Genomic DNA, 21,458 nt, shown 5'->3' with positions numbered 1-21,458 from the left:
GATTAAAATTTTTTTAATGCGTACTTTAAATCCATGAAAATGGATTGAATGGATTGAAATAGATTAGATTCGACACTAGTTTAGTATTCGAAAAAAAAAACATTTATATTTAAGGGTTACAAATATTTTATTCCTAAGATATTTATAATAATTATACCTGAAATTAATTACTTCAAATTACTTTAAAAAACGCACCTTACTAGGATTCGAATCTGAACCTTTGGATTATGAATCTTTTATGTTACTCGCCATACTATTTTTTCAAATGATAAATATGTTATTCATTCTCTACTTCAATTACAATCAGCTAAACCAATGCATGAAATTATATAGATATAATAAAAATATCATTATTTAACAGATATAATAAAATATAAACAATTTACATTACTATGAGACAACATTGGGTAAATGTCGGATAATCTAATCTCGCTTGGCCGATGTCGCGCGCGTGATCAGCGTAATATTCGGGCTGTGTTCGACTTGGTTTGCGAGTGTCACATTGATTATCTAGAGACATTGTCTCGGAGATAGTGTCTCTAAGCTACGCGTAACGACACTGGCTACTTTACGTGAGCTGGCGAGTTGCGCCAGATCGAGATTATCAGATCTCAATAAGGGCTGAACTGATCAAGTTCTAAGTGTGCTCAATCGATTGCAACCGCTCGGGATATATAATGAAAGTATTTTTATTTTTTTCTCTACGTGCTCTACGAGCGCAGATATTACGATGCAATATGAATTTGAAACTTTTATTAAGAAAAAATTAAGAAACGTCGTTGTCATCGCCGCTACGAAGTGGGGGTAATGTTCTTTTAGAATTTTTGACGCAAGAGGCAAATGTGGCGCAATGCAATGGCTAGCAATGCATAGTCACATTACACATGGTTAGCGAGCGTTGCAAGCGTTGCGACGGTTCTGCACATTTTACACATTCTACACTCTGCAGAGATTAGAAGTTGAAATTATTGTTTTTTACGATCACGTGATCGCGGAGGATTTGAAAAGATTACGGCTAAAGCTATTATATATAATATTGATAAAAATACTTTTAGTCGATGCATTTTCGCGTAATTAAATGTCTAGATTATAAATAATATCGAAATTGTCGTTGAGGAACTGTGACCACATTTGTACGGCACCCTTAATCGGATTTAATAACAATGATGAAAATACATCCATACGTTTCGCATAAAAATAAATAAAAGTTTAACAAAAAAAAGTCGCTCTACCTCATGAACCGTGATTAATCATTGAAGTCGATGACTATTCAAGTTAAGAAGTTGATCACAGCGACGAAATTTTGCAAGCATACACTGCAGTAAAATTTTTATTTCCCTGCTGTAGGGCCGATATTCATAATCAGATCTTATATTCAAGACCGTCTTAAGTACAGTCTTAAGAAGTCACGGGCTGCATTAGCGTCTTAAGACATTACTTAAGATGGTTTTGAAATAAGAATCAACTATAAATACCGGCCTAGATCTAGGAATGTATTGATTTCACAAGTTCCGCTCAATGGGACATAGGAAAATGAATTCCTGCGAATTGGAAATCACATATACATACAGGGACATTGCCGACTGTGTTTTGTGTACTCATTTTAATTTTGCATTTTCGCCTTTCTGTATACTATTCGGATACTAAATTATATAAATAATATTAACTGTAATGATATTTCTATAAAAGATTTGACATCAAGAACTGGCGCAAAGTTAAATTCTTATTTCTTTATATCATGTCAAACTAAATAAATAATGAATGTTAATCTAATGATGTGTATCATTACATTGTACAAAAGAATTGATATCAACAACTGTAGCGCCAAGTTAAATTCTACTATTAAAATAAAAAGTAAAACCCAATACTGCCCTTATTATTTACTTAATCTAAATGGTACTTTAATTTTTATGAAATGAAACTTAAGTATACGTATATCTAATTGAAGGATCTTCCTATTTCAATCCAAATGGTTTAAATTCCTTTTAAATGAAATTATCATAATTCATTCAAAGACATTTTCTCTTCCAACTGAAGTAATGGTTATTTAATTCTTCTTCAAAATATTATACAAAACATTTTCATAAAATTGCGTTACCTTGCTCAATTTAAATGTTATCACAAAAAATTAAAGAGTTAACCATATAAAACAAAAAAATTTAATTTAAATAGAAAAATTGTTCATAAACACTTGGCGCTGCTAGATCAAGTAAGAAAAATTATAAAAACAATTTAAAATTAGAATTAATAAAAATAAATAAAAGGTAATTATAATTTAAAAGTAATAATAAAAGTAATAATAAATTTAATCTGAACTTTACACTGAATAAGAATAAAGTTTACTATTTATTTCTCTTTCATAACGCATCTTACAAATCAAAATTTATTTTTCTAAAGAAACTCTCTAAACTTAATAATATTCACAATGTTCATAATTTACACGACTCTATAACTCAATCATATACACATGCTTTAACTCTCACTGGGAATGCTTCTTATTTTTCTTATTTCTCTAAATATTCATATTTTTTTATATGATTCATTTGATTGAACAAATTGATTACTGCGCACTCCTTGAAATTACACCTTGTCTTCTTCCATGCTGTTATGTATCTTAGAACACTTAGAATAAAGACATAATATTGCAAAGATAGTTACGTTTATATTTGTTTATGCCCTGTAATAATACATACATATGAATAAAAATTCCGCGAGAATAAAGTAATGATAGCTGTAGCTGTGAAATGAGGCGCGATGGGCCATGCAATTCGCGTGGCGTGGCTTCATCGCATATTGGTTTAGACGTTTTCTTTTTTAATTCGAAAACTACAGCGGATATTTCAAAATAGTATAAGACGTTTTCGTTCTCCTTGATCCATTCTATGCCCGCAATGCGGCCCGAACCTTACTTAAGAGACATTCTGTATTATATGTATATATATATAATATATATATATATATATAAAAAATACACACGCGCGCGCGCACACACACACACACGCACACGCACACGACACGCACACATGCACACGCACGCACGCGTACCCCCCCCTCACACGCACTCACACACTCACCACACACACACACACACACACACACACACAAATATATAAAATAAGACTCGAAAGAATCTATCAATGAAAAATGTAAAAAAGCCCATCAGAGTCTACATCAGCTGTTCAGATAGAAAATTTTTTATTTTCATGTGAATGTAACAAAACGAATAAAATATACGTTTCAACCTTCAATTTGGATCCTTATCAATATAAAATATAAATCGAAATTACATAAATAACGCAAATTCCAAGTTGATGATTCTCGACAATTTAGTTCGTTCTTCTTCATCCAAATGTCAAATTAACTATGTAATGAATAGCTCAATGATTATCAAAAATATTAACTTATACAATAATAATATAAAAACTTACGTAAAACTGAAGTCATATATTAATATATATTGCATTATTTAATAGAATCACATCGCTCATTAGATTGTCAGATTTGCTATGTAGTCATTCAAAAGAAACACGAAAAATTATAGAATTATTAAAATCATTTGTCTAAATTTTTAATTATATCAACTTACATGTAATCGTTTTCTTGCAACTCGACATAAAATCAACATTACAATTCCGTAAATAAATTCATGTATATGTGGGTCCAAAGAATACGTACCATTCTGTAAATTCAAACTCTGTTTCTGTTGCTTTATATGGATCGCTTCCAAAATCAATCTTTAAATACCTTTTCCTCGTATATAATATCTTGACATTTTCTCAATCAAAATCATGTTGATGACTGATTCTGTGTTCTGTTATTACTGCTGTGTAGTGTTCTAATTTATGTGATTTTATGTTCATTTATGCGTGTCTTCAAACCTGTTTAGCCTACATATGATGCTTCACAATCTCGACTCAATTCGAATCAATTTTACATACAACGTCTGTATGAGATAGCTTGAGACGAATGTCTTTGTGACCTCTGTTGAACCCCCTAAGATTATTAATCTCTTTATATACCATGTGTATTAAGCAGTCCTTTTTAAAAAATTTTTTGATCTTTGCTGATAAAAGTGATTGTAAAAAACTCATGATTAATTTTATCTTTATTATTGTCCGTTGTCTTATCAGTAGGTGGGTTACCTACGTCATTCCATTGTTTAAATTTTTTTGACAACCTATTTTTGATTTCAGAGAATATGAGTTTCAGTGAATATCCATTCTTTAAAAGAATTTTAATTAATTTTTATTAATTCGAAATTCTCTTGATGATAAATAGGGTGGGACAAAGAAAGAACTCTATCAATTAAACCAACGATTGTTCCCACATTTTAACATAAAGGATGTCTAGAAAAATAATTAAGATAACGACCAGAAAAAGTAGGATTGTGGTACCAATTTTGAATAAGAGAATTTCCTTTTTTAATTAAACTGACATCAAGAAAATCTAACTTGTCCCCACCTATTTTAGTTGTAAATCTGGAATGGAATGAATTGGAGATGTGTGTGTTTACCAATGTATCAATGTGTGACGCATCATATGGTAACGCAATGTCATCAACATATTTCACATAAAAGGATCGTGAAATTGGAAGTCTCTGTTTTCATTTCAAGATCTTGCATAACAATATCCACACAATGGGTGATAATGGTAATGGATAAACTCATCGGTATCCAAAAGTCTGTTTATAAAATTTATCATTGAAACTAAAAATTGTTGAATTAAGAACTAATTTGAATGCTTTAAAAAATTCCCTTTTGGGAATGTTCGTTTTTCTTTCAATGAGATGCCACTTCCTCTCTACTGCTTTAAAAACCAAGTTAATAGTTAATCAAGTTAATACATTTGTGAATAACGAGACCACATCAAAGGATAAAAGAACTTCATTGTCAGAGATTGTCAAATTAGAAATGTGTTTAGTCAAATGAAAACTGTTCTTGATAAAACTGTTTGCTACTGGTATACTTGGAATTTGCATTATTTATGTAATTTCGATTTATATTTTATATTGATAAGGACCCGAAAGGTTGAAACGTATATTTTATTCGTCTTGTTACATTCACATGAAAATAAAGAATTTTCCAAACAACTGATGTAGGTTCTGATGGACTTTTTACATTTTTCACTGAAAAAAAAAATATATATATATATATGTGTGTGTGTATGTATATATATATATATATATAAATACTTTTCTGTAAGGAAATACGTGTACATACCAAATTATATTTAGCAAATTTTGTTTTCTTTTGTCGACTTAGATAATTTTACTAAAATGCTTTACATTCTTTTAACAAAGTCATCGTAATTGCATAAATATAATTAAAAATGTGTGAATACAAAAAATCGAGATAAGTTAAAAAAGGAAAAAGAGGAAATTGTTAAATTTTATAAATATAATAAATTTTTAAATACAATAATGGTCCTTTAAAATCCCATTATCGGATTCAATTCATCTCGAACAGTTGATACCCGAGATACTTTTATACTTATATATACAAAAAATTATATAATAATACACGTTTTTTATTATTATTAAATGTAAGTATTCCTTTGTAAGCACTATTCCAAGAAAATTATTCTATTCATACATTTTCAATAAAAGTTAATTTTCATTAATGACAGAACACATTTTTTTGCATGCGAATTTCAATATTATATAAAATGTGATAAAAATGATAATTATAATTGACATGGTGAAATCATTATCATTATCAATTATTATAAGCGGTCTAGAAAATTTGGAGTTCACATCCTCCAACAAAACCATTGGGATTTAACTTTTTTTGCGGATGGATCTCATGAATTTGACATATGATCGGTATACATTTCACTTTCCATTATAAAGATTGCTTTTCTTTGTATCGGACTCTAACCAGCGTATCACAAAATAAAAGCAAATTTATTAAAGGACCCTGCACCAACTTTATGGATTTTGACTCCCGATAAAATTGTCTGAAAATTTGTCCTCCTTACTATCCTGAACAAATGTCTTAATAAACATAAAGTCCAAAAATGCTTAGGGACCAAATCATGGAATACTAAAGTATGAAAATGCGTCTCGATCGGTAAAATTGTATTCACATATGTGTGTGAGGCCGGGAATCGATCCAGCCAACTAAAGCAAAACTGACACGTTATACATGTATAGCTCTTATGAAAAAAACTCTCTAATTTGAGTGTTTACACTCAATTTAAAGTTATTTCAGATGCTGAACTTGAGCGTTATTCTCAACTAGAAAGTTATTATTTATTCTATACAATTACTTAATTTAGTTTTATTGCTAAAATATATATTGATTTGCATCATATTGCGGAATACACGATAAAATTATAATTAAAAAAAACGCCCCCTCATTCAGAATTAATTTCCTTATTTCCCTGTGCGGTCACTCATCCAATCTTGTACTCCATCCAACAATGCTTAATTTCTATAATTATATGGATACTGCCAACCTCGATTCACGAATTGTTAATGTTAATTGGTATATCGTTGTGACATATATATCTGATTAATAGATCTTGTCAAAAAAGTTTTAAGTGTAAGTTAAAATATTTTTTTGCGAAGTCCATATTCAACATTTTAGCGTTAATATTAAATCATAAAAATTAATACTTAATTGACTTTTACATTTAATTTCGAAAATTGACACTCAAAAATTTAAACCGTTTAATGTTTCTAATAAATTCTATATACAAGTGTCGAGAGTAAATTTTTTTAATGTTTATAGCGTGTATATTCAAATTTAAGTGTGAACACTCAGTTGTTGAGTGTACATATTAAATGGTTGAGCATAAACTCTTAAGCAGAGTAAACATTCACAATTTAAGTGTATACACCCAAATTTGAGCATAAACTTCCAAAATTCGGTGTTAACACAAATTTATGTACACTCAAATTTAAGTATAAACACTCAAATTTTGAATTTTTTATAAAAGGTATTCAAAAAGTCTCAGACCCTTCAAATATTTTGAAAAGTAAAAATCTCTGAGAAAAATGTTACATTGCAAAAGTTGTGTAGTTTAAATTGATCTATTTACTAAGCTTATCAGTTTGACCTTAGGTGGCGCTATCAAGACCAAATCAATTTTTTTAAACAAAATATCCGAAATCCATAAGGTTGGTGCGGGGTTCTTTCATTAAATAAATTTTAATAAATTTTATGATCGAAAATTAACAATTAAAAGTAAATATGATTTATTTATTGTTATATTTCATTCCGTTTATCAATATTACAGTAACTATTGGTTTAATAAAGTTTGTATTTTATATTAGGTGTTGGAATTAATTCGTAGCGTTTTACAAGTGATGGGAAGTACTTTCATTAATGTATTTTTTAATGCTCATGTGAAATAAATAACATTCTTTCATTAAAAACGCTACGAATTAATTCCAACACCTAATATATTATATATTTTTTTAACGTTTTCGTATAATCCTGCATTATTAATTTTTCAATTATGTTACTATATACAATATAATATTATTATTTTTAAATACAATAAAGAAAGCCATGATCGGTCGAAATTAGATGTTTCGAATAATATATTATATTATATTCTTTTATTAAATTAATTTATTCCATTATAAGTTTTTTACCTTCTTTTTTTCTTTCTTTCTAATCTATTCTAAGGGGGGATTATTAACGTTTCAGATTGATTGTGAAAGTCCGAAAGTTATCGGCAATCAGATCTGGAATAAATTAATTTAATAAAAAAATATATAATGTATATTATTGATTTGATTAAATATATTATTAAATTGATTTGACCTTAATGGAGCCATCATTTTCTTTATCATATTTGATATATTCACACATACGGATATGCTTAAAAATCTTATAATGTTAATATTATTTTTATTGTATTTTGAACAGCATTTATAATTGTATCTTGTAAAATATATCAAAATTACTCGATAATTGAATAAATTTTTCTCGTTAACTATATCCGCAGAATATCTCACTGATCAAACATGATCTCTTTGTTAACTATTGGGGCATTTTATTTTATGTATAATGTATTGTTTCTCCTTGTTCATCGTATGTAAACAAGGATAAATGATGCATCATGCGCATAATCTATGAGGCACCTACTTACAAAGCAATATGTAACATAGAGAATTTAAATTAATCATATAACTTTCAAAATTATATACATTTTTCTCAAAATTATATTAACGGCGAGAATTGAAAACGTTTTCTCTTCAGCAATAGTATATATCACTTTGTTTCACTTCACCACATGAAACAACTCGACGACATAAAGCAATACAGCATATTCATCCAATTTATGTCGACTGACACAATAATTAAACTGCTAGAGTGCGCTGAGATTAAAATTAATCACAATTCTGCAGTCACAGTTTATTGAGAGCCAAACAACTGAAAAATATTAAACAAATTCTTATATAATAATATAATATGTAATACTTATAATATAATTCTAGTTCTAGTTGTAATACTTATAATATAATTCTAGTTCTAGTTGTAAAATTTCAAATTTTGCCATAACTAAAAATATTTTCTGATTGTTACGACAAGATCCGAGATTAGGATTTAAATCAAATTTAATTATATACGCGCACATGCATCTTATTCATATTAAATCATAATCAAACAAAAGTTCTCATACATTACTGCGAGAATAGATGGTCTATTATATACCTGTGAAAGAATTATTCTAACGGACAAAACTGTGGAATACATTTGAAAGAAAGTATGCTATCATTATACTTAATAAAAATAGTTTTGTTAACCCTTTTGCTCTGAAAGCGGGCAGTTCGCCGGAATATCACCATTAATCGGGACTCTGCACCAATACTACATTATTTAACCAATGTTATACTACATGGACAGTTCTTGACGTTTAAAATTACGTTTTACGACTAAACCGCCTGAACAACGCCACTTTGATATATATATTTTTGAAAAAAAGGAACTATTCCTTAAAATGATAATTATAAATTCTTTGTAAATCGTTTTTTTAATTGTCCTCCCTTCATGCCAGTGGCACTATAGGTATTAATATACTACTACTACTAATTAGATTTAATATATATCATTTGACAAAAGCTTTATTACCAATGCTTGATATATAGCTGCACAGGATGATTTGGCATAACTTTTATTATAAAGAACACTATAAATTACTTCGCAAATGCGCAGCGTTCGTCTATATAAATCGCTTCGTGGGCCAGATATAGCCGGCATTAGAAGCGAAAGGGCAATATTCAAAAGAATTAATTGTAAAAAAGCTCTTAGGTACATTCTATTTTATACGTATTTATTCTATTATATACAGTAAGTTAAGTAAGAGCGTGGTCGACCAGCGTGGTGTTGCAGCATTTATTAGCCTTGAGATAAGTTCGAATAGTGTCATACGATATATCTAAACTTTCCTGCTTCAATTTTGCTTGTTCTTGATGCAGTATTAAGCCAGGATTTCCGCGAAAATAGAGTCACTATTTTTTTATCGTCTTTTTTGTCCACTTTGCATATCGAGCCACGTTCCAGTAAATCATCGACATTTTTTGCCATATTATATCGCTGCACTCACTTCTATACGAATGATTTCAACTTTTTTATATATTTAGCAGCCACTAATTGTGACATTTTTGGGTGAGTGCAGAGGAACATAGCTTCATAGCGTGATGCGTAGTTGGTACTCATGGCGCTTAATGTGATTCTCTTAAGAAAGTTCAATGACAATTGAATCTTCCTTGATAGTACATCAAGGACAAAGATGCCCTCTATGGATTCATATGGATGATAGATTTAAGACGATATTTTTTATTAACTTTGAATAAGGCCGACCACGATCTTACTTGACTTACTGTATATATATATATATATATATATATACAGGGTTGGCCATATTCGACGGAAAGATCTGGCAACACTGTAATTTTTGACAGAGATGTTAGATCGAGTAATGACGTTTCCCATGATTGAAAAAAAAAACATCTTTCCGTCGAATATGGCCAACCCTGTATATATATATATATATATATATATATATATATATATATATCATTTCATATCTCTAAAAATAGCGAAAACATTCTAAATAGACAAAGTTACTTCCCTATATGTATATATACCCTTTCCTGTATGTATATATATATATATATGTACATGTATATCTCTTGTGTGTGAATTAATTTCCATAATTTTTACAAAATAAATATACAAAAATTATGAATAGATTCTTATATATATTTTAATATCTTTAAAAAAAACATTTATGAAGTTCTATATTTAAAAAGAAAGAAAGGGTAGAAAGAATTATTTAGCCAGATGTAGTATTTCGAAGAAAAAAAACAAGATGTATAACTCATCATGAATAAAATACCTTCTAACCCTCTAAGGATAAAATTATATTATAATAAAAAAAAAGTAGTAATTGTTTGTAATCAATTTTATATATATATATATATATATATATATATATATATATTTAATTTGAGATATGACACAGGAAAAGTTTTATTTTAAGAAATTAAATGTACTGTAAAGATTATATTTGAATTAGTCTATACATGTAAACTATACAATGAAAAAAAGGCGTGATTTAAGTTTATGTGCTCTTCCGCGTGATTTAAGTTTATGTTTCCTGTGTGTTTTTTATCTTTTGTTTTTTCTCCTTTGCAACCATTTTATCGACAACTGTATTTCTTGCTACATATTTCTTGTTTCTTTCGAAGTTCGTTAATTTTTATCTCGATATAAAACAAAAACCGGATAAAAAGCAAAAAAAAACAAAATGTAAATAATAGCAAAAAGCAAGAAACAGGAAACCGTGGAACCGCAAGGAACACCGTGTTTAATGGCGAATTCATATCAGGTGATAAATGCGCCAAGTATTTTATTATAAAATTTTTGTATTTAAAATAAATTTTTGTATTTAAAATAAATTTTTTCATTTTATTCGATTAACTTTTTAATTTTTTGTGATAACACTTAAATTGAACAAGGTAATTTTGTGATAATGTTTTATAAAATATTTTGAAAAAAAATTAAATAACCACTACTTTAGTTGGAAAAGAAAAAATGTCTTTGAATGAATTGTAATATAATAATTTCATTTAAAAGAAATTTAAACCATTTGAATTGGAATAGAAAGATCCTTCAATAAGATATACATATACTTAGGTTTTATTTCATAAAAATTAAAGACAGTACCATTTTAAGCAAATAATAATAAAGATATCACTTAGGTTTTACTTTTGCTTTTGATAGTAAAATTTAACTTGGCGCCATAATTGTTGATATCAATTCTTTTATACAAATAATACATATCAGATTAATATTCATTATTTATTTAATTTGGCATGGTATAAAGAAATGGGATTTAATTTTACGCCAGTTCTTGATATTAAATCTTTTATAGGAATGATATCATTAATATTATTTATATAATTTGGTATCCGAATTACATGGAATTTAACTTGGCGCCAATTGTTGATATCAAATCTTTTTTATGAATAATACATAAAATTTTGAGAAATTTCACTTGATCTCAATTTAGTTAATATCAAATCTTTTATACGAATGATACATATCATTAGAGTTAAGTAAATAACAAGAGACGATATTATTTGTGTTTTACTTTTTAATTTGATAGAATTTAACTTGATTAGTTAAGATTGTAGCACCTGAGTTTTAATTTTTCATTTGATACGTTTTTCATTTAATTTTTTTCGAAGAGTAATAATTTTTGACAAAGAATTAAAGTTGCCATTATTTGGGTTGGTAGATTAAATAGCGATGATATATTAGTGTTACGTCCAGCGGACTCTCACGATTCTTTTCTTTCATAGAGATCTGGAATTCGTTGAAATAAAGAGACAGCTGCGAATAACGAACAAGAGCGCGTTATAATCTAGAGAAGATTAAAAATTTTTTTTTCCCACATTAAAAACTAAAACGAAGAATTAGTATCTCCTCATAAATATCGCTCCAAGATAAAAATAGGTGCACGTGCACAAGCGGCGGGACTAAAAGGATACCGAGTTTGTGCCCCTCGGATACTGCGGCTAAAATAATAATAAATATGTTGGAAGCATAAGACCAAGATACTTTTTAATGGTCAAGTCGCGGACGATTCTCACGAATCCGCAATCACAAAATCTAAGAAGCGACGTTCAGGGTAGTCTCATGTCGACGCTGCACGTGCGCTTTCTTAACGCACTGCACGTGCATTTTTCCATAAATATTAAAATTAAGGATAACACTTTCCCACACTACAGATTCCGTTCAACATTCATTTCCTTCTCTAAAATCTTGATCAATCCGAGAGCAAAGAAAAATCCTACTACTAGTAAACGAAACTTATTTCACCAATCCTTGAGTAATTGGGGAGTGATTAGTATAAAAACCCTGGTTCCGCGGGACTCAGCCTTTTTTTCTAATTTCTCTCTGGGAACGGACATCCGAAGTTCTTATTTTCTTAACCGGTCAACATTTTAAAACTGAGAGTTTAGAAGCAGTGTGAGAGAAATCCATCAATCTCGCATACTTGACCAGCGAGACTTAAAGATTTAGAGTCAGTGCTGAAGAAATATCACCAACCTCGCCAATCCTGGCCGGAAGAGTCCCACCGATGAACATCTCAGTAATACGTTGAACATCAGTAATAAGTCGGTACTTCTATTCTCTGGTCGCCCTCGCTTTTTTTTCGATAATTCATTTCATTATTTCATTTTATTATTTATTTATTATTATTTTGTTTTTATTCTTTTCTTTCTTTCTGTCTTTCTCCCTTTTAAATTCCCACGTAAAAGAAAATAAAACATTGCAGTCCGTTCACGCTATAATTTCAATCTCTGTCGCTGTCGCCTCACGATGCTCGCTCCTGTCGACCGGTCGCTCGTGTCCGCCCGTTAATACATGGGCAAGTCAATAAATTCTTAGAAAATCTGCCAGAGAGCACTGTCATGTCACATTACTTTTTGACAAGTAGCATCTTTCAGCTAATTACTGTCAAATTTTGAGCGGAATTCATCGCGTGGTTTCATTTCTGTAGACGATTAAAACGAACAATCTTTGTATTTTTTGCAAAATGAAAAAAAATGAGTTTCGTGCAGTGATCAAACATCTACATATGAAAGGTTTAACGCCGAAAGAAATCAAAGCCGAGTTAGATAATGTTCATAGCACATCTGCACCAGCGTTTGCAACTGTATACAATTGAGTAAATGAATTTAAACGTGGTTGTACATCCACATGTGATGCACCTCATTCGGAACGTCCAATTGAGGCTGCTATGCCAGAAATCATCGATAAAGTCCACGATATTGTTTTGATCGACGAGTGAAAGAGCTTGTTGAGGCCACAGGCATATCACATGGCACAGTGATATTAATTTTGCACGAACAATTGGGTATAAAAAAGCTATCAGCAAGATGGGTACCGCGTTTGCTCATTGTGGACCATAAGCGCGATCGTGTGACGATTTCAAAATAATATTTGGAGCTGTAATCCAGATGAATTTCTGCGTCGATTCATTACTGTGGACGAAACATGGATCCATTACTTCACATCCGAGACAAAGGAACAGTCAAAACAATGGACTTCACCGAGTGAACCAGCTCCGAAGAAAACGTGAAGTCGGCCGGAAAGGTGATGGCCATAGTTTTTTGAGATGCACGCGATATAATTCATATCGATTACCTTCCGTCGAAAAACGATCAATGGCAGCCTTATTGGACCGTTTCAACAACATTTTAAAAAACGTCCCCATTTGGCGAAAAAAAGTGCTCTTCCATCAAGACAATGCACGGGTTCACACGTGCCCGGCACTGATGGCTAAATTCCGATGAATTCCGCTACGAATTGCTTCCCTATCTAGCATATTCATCAGATTTAGCCCTCTGCGACTATTTCCTGTTTCCAAACCTGAAGAAATGGTTCGGAGGAAAGAGATTCATCACCAGAGAGTAGCTCATCGCCGAAACAGAGACTTATTTTGAAGGGTTGGACAAATCATATTCGGTTTGGAAAAGTTAGAGAATCGTTGGATCAAATGTATCGAGCTGAAAGGAGACTATGTTGAGAAATAAAAATGAATCGATTAAAAAAAATGTTTTAACTATGTTTTTCTAAAAACTTATTGACTTGCTCTCGTACTATCATCATTCATAGAAAATCAGGCCAAATCTTCTCAAATCGACTCATCAAAATCTCCTTCCCTTTTTATTTCCTCGCTATTCTCTCCGTAACTTCTCCCTTCTGTCACATAATACTTTCACTCACACATACATAAAAACTAAGACAAAACAAACCAAAGAAATCATGTAACAAAATGTATCGCTAAATATTTCTTTTATTATATTACTATTAAATTTAATCCTTATTTGTTAATTTAAAAAATCTCTACTTGTATTCATTGTAAGCTCTCCCGCGGTTGCACTTCGCCCCGGTCACTTGAATTAAGTTCTATGACCGAAAATCAGGGCATACGGACGTATTGGCACATCTAGCGTTAAAGTGCGCCCTGGTGGACACACTGACTCAGTTTGGGGCCTTCAAAACTAAAAGTACGTTCGATTCGTAAATCCGTTTAGCGGAGCACGAGTTGAGGTTTTCACTTCAGCCTCTATTCGATCCCCGGCTCGTTAGGAGCCTCAGGACGAAGCGAAGTGCTTCCCGATTTGCGTCGGTTCTTCCGCACAGCTCCCTTGCAGTCCGGAGCCTGGATACGACCAAATCGGTCTAATAATTCGGTTCCTGTTATTCAATTCATCCTCTTAGCTCTATGCATGCGGAGCTTGGACGTAACATTAGAATATCGTTTTATAGTGTTAACAAATTACAGAAATTTATTAAAGTGCATAAAGATCCGTTCCCGCATAATATAAAATCGAATGTAGTATAAGATTTGTTGTAAAGATCGCGATGCAAGTTACGTGAGACAGACGGGAAGACAGTTGAAGATGAGAATCGCTGAGCAGAGGAATCACATTCAGTGGAATACAATCACATACTCCGTCATAATTGACCATCGATTGCAGGAGGGCCCTGAGTTCGATTGGGAAAACATTATAATTTTGGATAAAGAATCTCAGTACAGAAAGAGATTGGTTTCAGAAGTGTTATACATCAGGAAGCAGACAACGTAATTTCAATCTGCAAACGGATATGGAGGGGCTTCCCAAGGCTTTCCGATTGTTGATGAGTTATAAATATCAAAGTTATGTGTTAAATTGCCAGTTAGTCAGTTGTTCTTTCATTGAATTAAGATTATTTTATTTGAAAACTTTTGAGTTGTTATTTGATTTTCTTTCAAATTACAATCGATATTAAATTGTTTTTTTTTCAAAAAAGAAAGTTCTTTAATTATAATTAAATTTAAGAGTTATTTCACTGATTAAGACAATTTTGACTGATTTACTAACAAGTCACAAAACTAGTTTTTGATTAAATTAATAGAATTTAATTGTTTATGATAAGGTGAATCCTCGTTGTAGTGAGCTTTCTTCTTCTTATAGTGATATTAAATTCGTTCTGTTTTTCAATAACTTAGTCCTGTAAATTTTGAATACAATTTGAATTATTATCAGAGTCATTTTTCAATATTAAAGTTTTTGTAAGTATGTGGAGGTAGCTCACTAGAATGAATTAATTTGTAAAATGTAGTAATTATTTGAATATTTTAATTATAATATTAATTTGTATCTGAAGATAGCTCAAAAATAAGCCGAAACATGTAAACAGGTTATCTAATAAAGTGCTTTGTGTTATATTCACATTATTTGTTTTGCACAACAATTACCGCACCTGACTTCTATTACCTTATTTTACCCAATTTCTTTAAAAACATATACATATAAACATTCATAAATATATATAATTATATATGAATCACGTCCATACATTTTTCTTTCTTCTGTAAAATTACTTTTCAGTGTAATATGAAAATTTTTGTTTAGTGGGTAACTTACTGTATAATTTTACAAACGTTAATTTCGATACTTCAATTTCATTATATACATTAAAAAATTAAACATTTTTATGGTAACTCGATTTATTAAAGAATCACCTCAAAGATTGCGCTTCAATTATGTACCGAAAATGTATATACTCTGTTCAACGAGAGAATGGCTTCGGTTTGCGCATAGCAGTAATGTAAAGACGGGGAGCACAACTCTTGCATAACGCATAACACGTAATAAGAAAATGTACCAATTGAAGTTCTCCGTTTCCTTCCTTTCCATGAAATAAAGAACTCTGATTGGTTTAATTTCTTATGCTTCATGTGTTATGCGTTATGCAAGAGTCTGTGCTCCCCACTTAATGCTGGATAACACATAAAGACCTGCGCAAAACGGACGAGTTTTGTCCGATCCGAGGTCATTCTCTCGTTGAACGGAGTATAGTTTATATCATATACATATTATGGCTCGTATTCAGAACGCGCTTTTATCTCTAAAATTCTATAGTATACGTAACGTAAATTAGCGCGTTAACATCGTTGTAAGCGCGTTTTGAATACGGACCTATATGTATATAGATTTTCAGTGACATGCATAGTATACCTATATTGGAAAGTAAGAAAAATTTTTAATAATCTGAAGACACTAGTGTCTCGGCGCTAAGGCACGCGCAGTGATATACTTACAACAAATTAAATGAGAAGAATGAAATAATAAAACAGTGAGAGTTAAAAATTAAATTGCAAATATATTTAATAAAGTCTAATTTAATAAGCAAATACTGAGGAAATAGAGAAAAAAAAATATTTTTTTATCTGAAATTTTGAATGGTGAATTTCGTGTTATCCATCTTGTCTCACATGAAGACATCACACCATTGTTGCAAGACTTATATTCCACATATTTAGTGGGAACTAGAAACAAAATCGTTCATTATGGAAAAAGGTACAGTACCGATAAAAATTATATCTTTTGATTTTTTAAGCATAATTTTTTTTAAATTGACAGGTCTCTATCAAATTGTAATATATTTTAATAATAGATATAGTTTATTGAATAAATAACTTTTCACATCAAATAAGAAAAACAACTTGTGAAAAATTAATTTAAAATCTCTAAAATATGTCAAATTTCATATTAAATTTTTAATTACCATAACGAAAATGTCTTCAAAACGAACAAAAAATTCATAATTTAGATTGTACAATTCTAATATTTTGAAGCAAAACTCTTGAAGCAAAACATCGATTACAGCTTGGCAGCGTCTAGGCATGGAATCGATAAGTGTGTCAATTGTCGACTGACAGATCTTCTTCCACTCTTCCTCCAATTGGGCGAATTTTTCGGCCGTATTTGTAGCTCGCTTACTGGCTAAACGTCTCTGGAGTTTATCCCATAACGGTTCGATGATATTTAGGTCGGGCGATTGGCTTAGCCAAACTCTAGAAGAGTTATTCGATGTTGCCGAAATCACTTCCGCACTTTAGCCGCGCGATGCTTTAGATCATTGTTTTGCTGATATATAAAGCCACGACCAAGGAAACGCTTACGGAAGCATCACATTCTTGAGGATGTCTATGTATATTTTTTGATCCATTTTGCCGTCGATCTTATGGAGGGGACCCATTCTCTTTGCAGAGAAAGCACCCCATGACCGAATCATCTCCGTGTTTCATTGTAGGAAGTTGGTACTTGGGGTCGAAGCGCTTGCTTTTAACGAACCATGTTATTCCGTCAGTATCAAATAACAAAAACTTACTTTCGTCGCTCCAGACGACAAAGAATCACTGCTGAGGTGTCCAATTAAGATGAGCTTTCGCCTATTCTACTCGCATCTTTTGATTCTTGGTGGAAATAAATGGCTTCTTTACGGGTCGTTGTCCATATAGTCCTGCGACCTGCAGACGATAACATATAGTCCGTGTGGTTGGAATCAGATTCACCAAAAATTAATATTTCTTTGGCAATATCTGATGCTGTGAAACGTGGATTGCTGCGGAATATGCAGAGAATGTTGCGATTAATGACAGAAGAAGTACGCGGTCGCTCGGTTTTCTTCTTCTTGACATAACCTCCCTGGGCCTTCTAACGCTTCAGCAATTTGGTTACCGCCGATTTAGAATGCCAAACTGTGCTAGCTTTTCGTGCGTTGATCCTTGTTTGCGACCTTCTATGATAGCATTCTGCTGTCGTTCGTCTATATTTTGAGCATCATGGGTTTTTACCATAATGTGCAACACTAAATTTACTACCAAAATTAGGTTAAGATTATAAGAACAATGGCTGCGACATGAAAAACAAAGAAGGTACAAAAGTGTGATTTTGCCAAAATCAATAAAAAATTCAAAAATCATGGCGTAACATTATCAAATTTCATTACACTTCATCTACCAAAGTGCATCTACCATCAGATATCTACTGTAAAATTTTGAACGTATTTGATACTCTTTGACGAAAATTATACTCAATAAACTAAAAGGTGATATAATTTTAGCCGGTACTGTATATGATGTGTAATTAAATAAAGATTGGCTTATAAATATTTTAATTATATTAAATAAATCATATTAAATAAAAAATTGTACATTGATGCCTGAATTTCTTCACCTCTAGATAACTTTATCCAAGAGATATCTCCCAGAATACATTAGAAATATCTCCTGAATAAGATTATCTGCAACTCTGGAAGTGAAATTTCTCAGAAATACAATGTTGACATTAGTGTGCAATTTTGTTTAATATAATTAAAATATTCAAACCTTTATTTAATTATGTACAACATACTTTTTCATATTCTGTTCCTTATAGGGATACCGGAGAAGTATTCGATATCCGACAATGTATATAAATTGAAATTTTTTATATCGAAAGTTCTTGTCATTGATACAGAATTCTATTCTTTTCAGCTGAATCTCTTGCACGGTTTATTTTTTCTCTTTTTTTCTTTTTATATTAGAGATCCGAGAAAAATTTTTACAGTCATATATAAATATATATTATTACTTGTCAAATACAATAAAGAAAACCAAGAACGGTCTTTGGATGTTTCAAATAATACGTTATATATTCTTATATTAAAATAATTTATTTCAGATATGATTGAGAGCCGAAAATCTTTCGGTTTCAACACAATCATTCTGAAACCCTAATAAACCCCCTAAATTAAATTAGAATAGACAGAAAGAAAGTAAGAAACTTATTGCAAAAAAATATCCTGGCTAATTTTTCACATCAGAATGATTGTGTTGAAACCGAAAATTTTTCGACTCTCAATCGTATCTGAAATAAATTAATTTAATATAAGAATATATAACGTATTGTTTGAAACATCTATTGGGAGTACAAATTAGTTCGATTAATTTTCCAAAAGCTGGCTCCGGCTGTTGTGAATGGTTCATAGTGACAACTGATTTTGGCGTTTTCAGAGAGGTTAGACATCTGCTAATAATATTCAGTTTATATCGCTTTGAGTTTCATACAAAAACCTTGATTTTTACTGTGTTTGAGATGTCGAATTTTGTGGTAACCAAGCAGCATTTGCGGGAGGTTCTAATTTTTTGCTTTAATTGGAAGAAAAGTGTAGCTGAAGCCCATCGAATGCTTGTTGAAGTTTATGGTGACACTGCTCCAACTGATAAATCATGTAGGGAATGGTTTCGATGTTTCAAGGATGGAGATTTCAGCGTTGAAGACAAGCCTCGCTCTGGACAGCCAAAAAAAATTCGAAGACAAAGAATTAGAGGCATTACTCGAAGAAGATCAGAGTCAAATGCAAGAGGAGTTTGCAGAATCATTGGGATAACTCAACAAGCCGTTTCTGCACGATTGAGAACCATGGGAATAATTCAAAAACAAGGAAATTGGGTGCCTTATGAACTGAAACCGAGAGACGTTGAAAGGCGATTTTTCACTTGCGAACAGCTGATTCAAAGCAACAAAGAAAAGATTTTTTGCATCGGATTGTGACTGGAGATGAGAAGTGAATATTCTACGACAACCCCAAGAAGAAAAAATATTACGCTAAGTCAATCGTTGCCATCGACCTCAACATCAACACCAAAGCCGAACATTCATGGTTCGAAGATCATGCTCTGTATTTGGTGGGACCAAAAGGGTGTTGTTTACTATGAGCTGCTGAAACCTGGCGATTCCATTACGGGCGATCGGTATCGACTACAATTGATTTGTTTGAGTCGTGCATTGTGAGAAAAACGGCCGGAATATGAGCAAAGACATGATAAAGTTATTTTTCTTCATGACAACGCTCGGCCTCATGTCGCTAAAGTCGTAAAAAAATATTTGGAAACGCTCAAATGGGATGTTTTACCGCACCCGCCGTATTCTCCGGATATTGCTCCTTCTGATTACTTGTTGTTCCGAAGGATGCAGCACAATTTGGCAAGTCATCGATTCACTTTTTTCGCAGAAATCGAAAATTGGCTCCAAAATTGGATCGCCTCCAAAGGCGAGTCATTTTTTCGAGATGGAATTCGAAAATTGCTTGAGAGATGGGGAAAAGTAGTAGCCAGCGATGGACAATAATTAACTGGACTTTAATTTACTTAATTAATCTGTTCATTCATTTTGTTTTGAAATAAATGCATTTTTGAACACAAAAAAATGAACCGAACTAATTTGTACTCCTAATAAATTTGACCGTTCTTGGCTTTCTTTATCATATTTGATGTATTCACACATACGTTCGTAATAAAATTCTTAAATTATTATATATATCTCGTATATCATTATATATGAAATTATACATGATCACATCATATATGATCACATAATTTCATACATGATCATGTATACGATGTATACGATCATATATAGCTATTAAACTGATTTGTCATATCGTATATCCACTAACATTCAATGTTTGTGGATTATCGAAGTATCCCGTAAAATCACAAAAGTCAAGCAACGTTAATCAAAGTACAGCTTAGGATGGGCGATTAAAATAAATAAATACAAAATAATCATGCGTAGCGAAATATATGAATAGCGAGGTATTCGAGAGTTACGAATTTTCGAAATAACTACATTTCATTGCGATGGACGGAGCATATTTACATACCGCATACAAAATATTCTACATATTTACAAAAATAGCGATTACAACAATTATATTTAGAAAATTTTATATATATATATATATAGTCGAAATACGTTATAATTAACACTTTAATTCATTTTTATAATTTTTAAAATGAATTATAATTGTTGAATTATAATTGTCCACAGTTATTCATAATTTGTCTTATGATTGGAAAATGCAGCAAAACGTTTGTAATGTTACATCACTTTGCTGCATGTAAGTAGAAGATTAAGATATATAAATATATATTTATGTAATCGCTAATACTATATGTATAATACATTGAAAGAACAGTTTTGATAAAGTATTTAAAAATTTAGCTAGATTTTGAAATTTGAAAATAATTTTGTTGAACTCCTGAAATAATTTGGAATAATTTTATAATTATTTCAGGAGTTCAACAAAATTATTTTCAAATTTCAAAAT

Source organism: Acromyrmex echinatior, chromosome 12, assembly GCF_024713525.1.
Source record: "Acromyrmex echinatior isolate Ae372 chromosome 12, ASM2471352v2, whole genome shotgun sequence".
Taxonomy (NCBI): domain Eukaryota; kingdom Metazoa; phylum Arthropoda; class Insecta; order Hymenoptera; family Formicidae; genus Acromyrmex; species Acromyrmex echinatior.
This window is presented reverse-complemented; position numbering follows the sequence as displayed.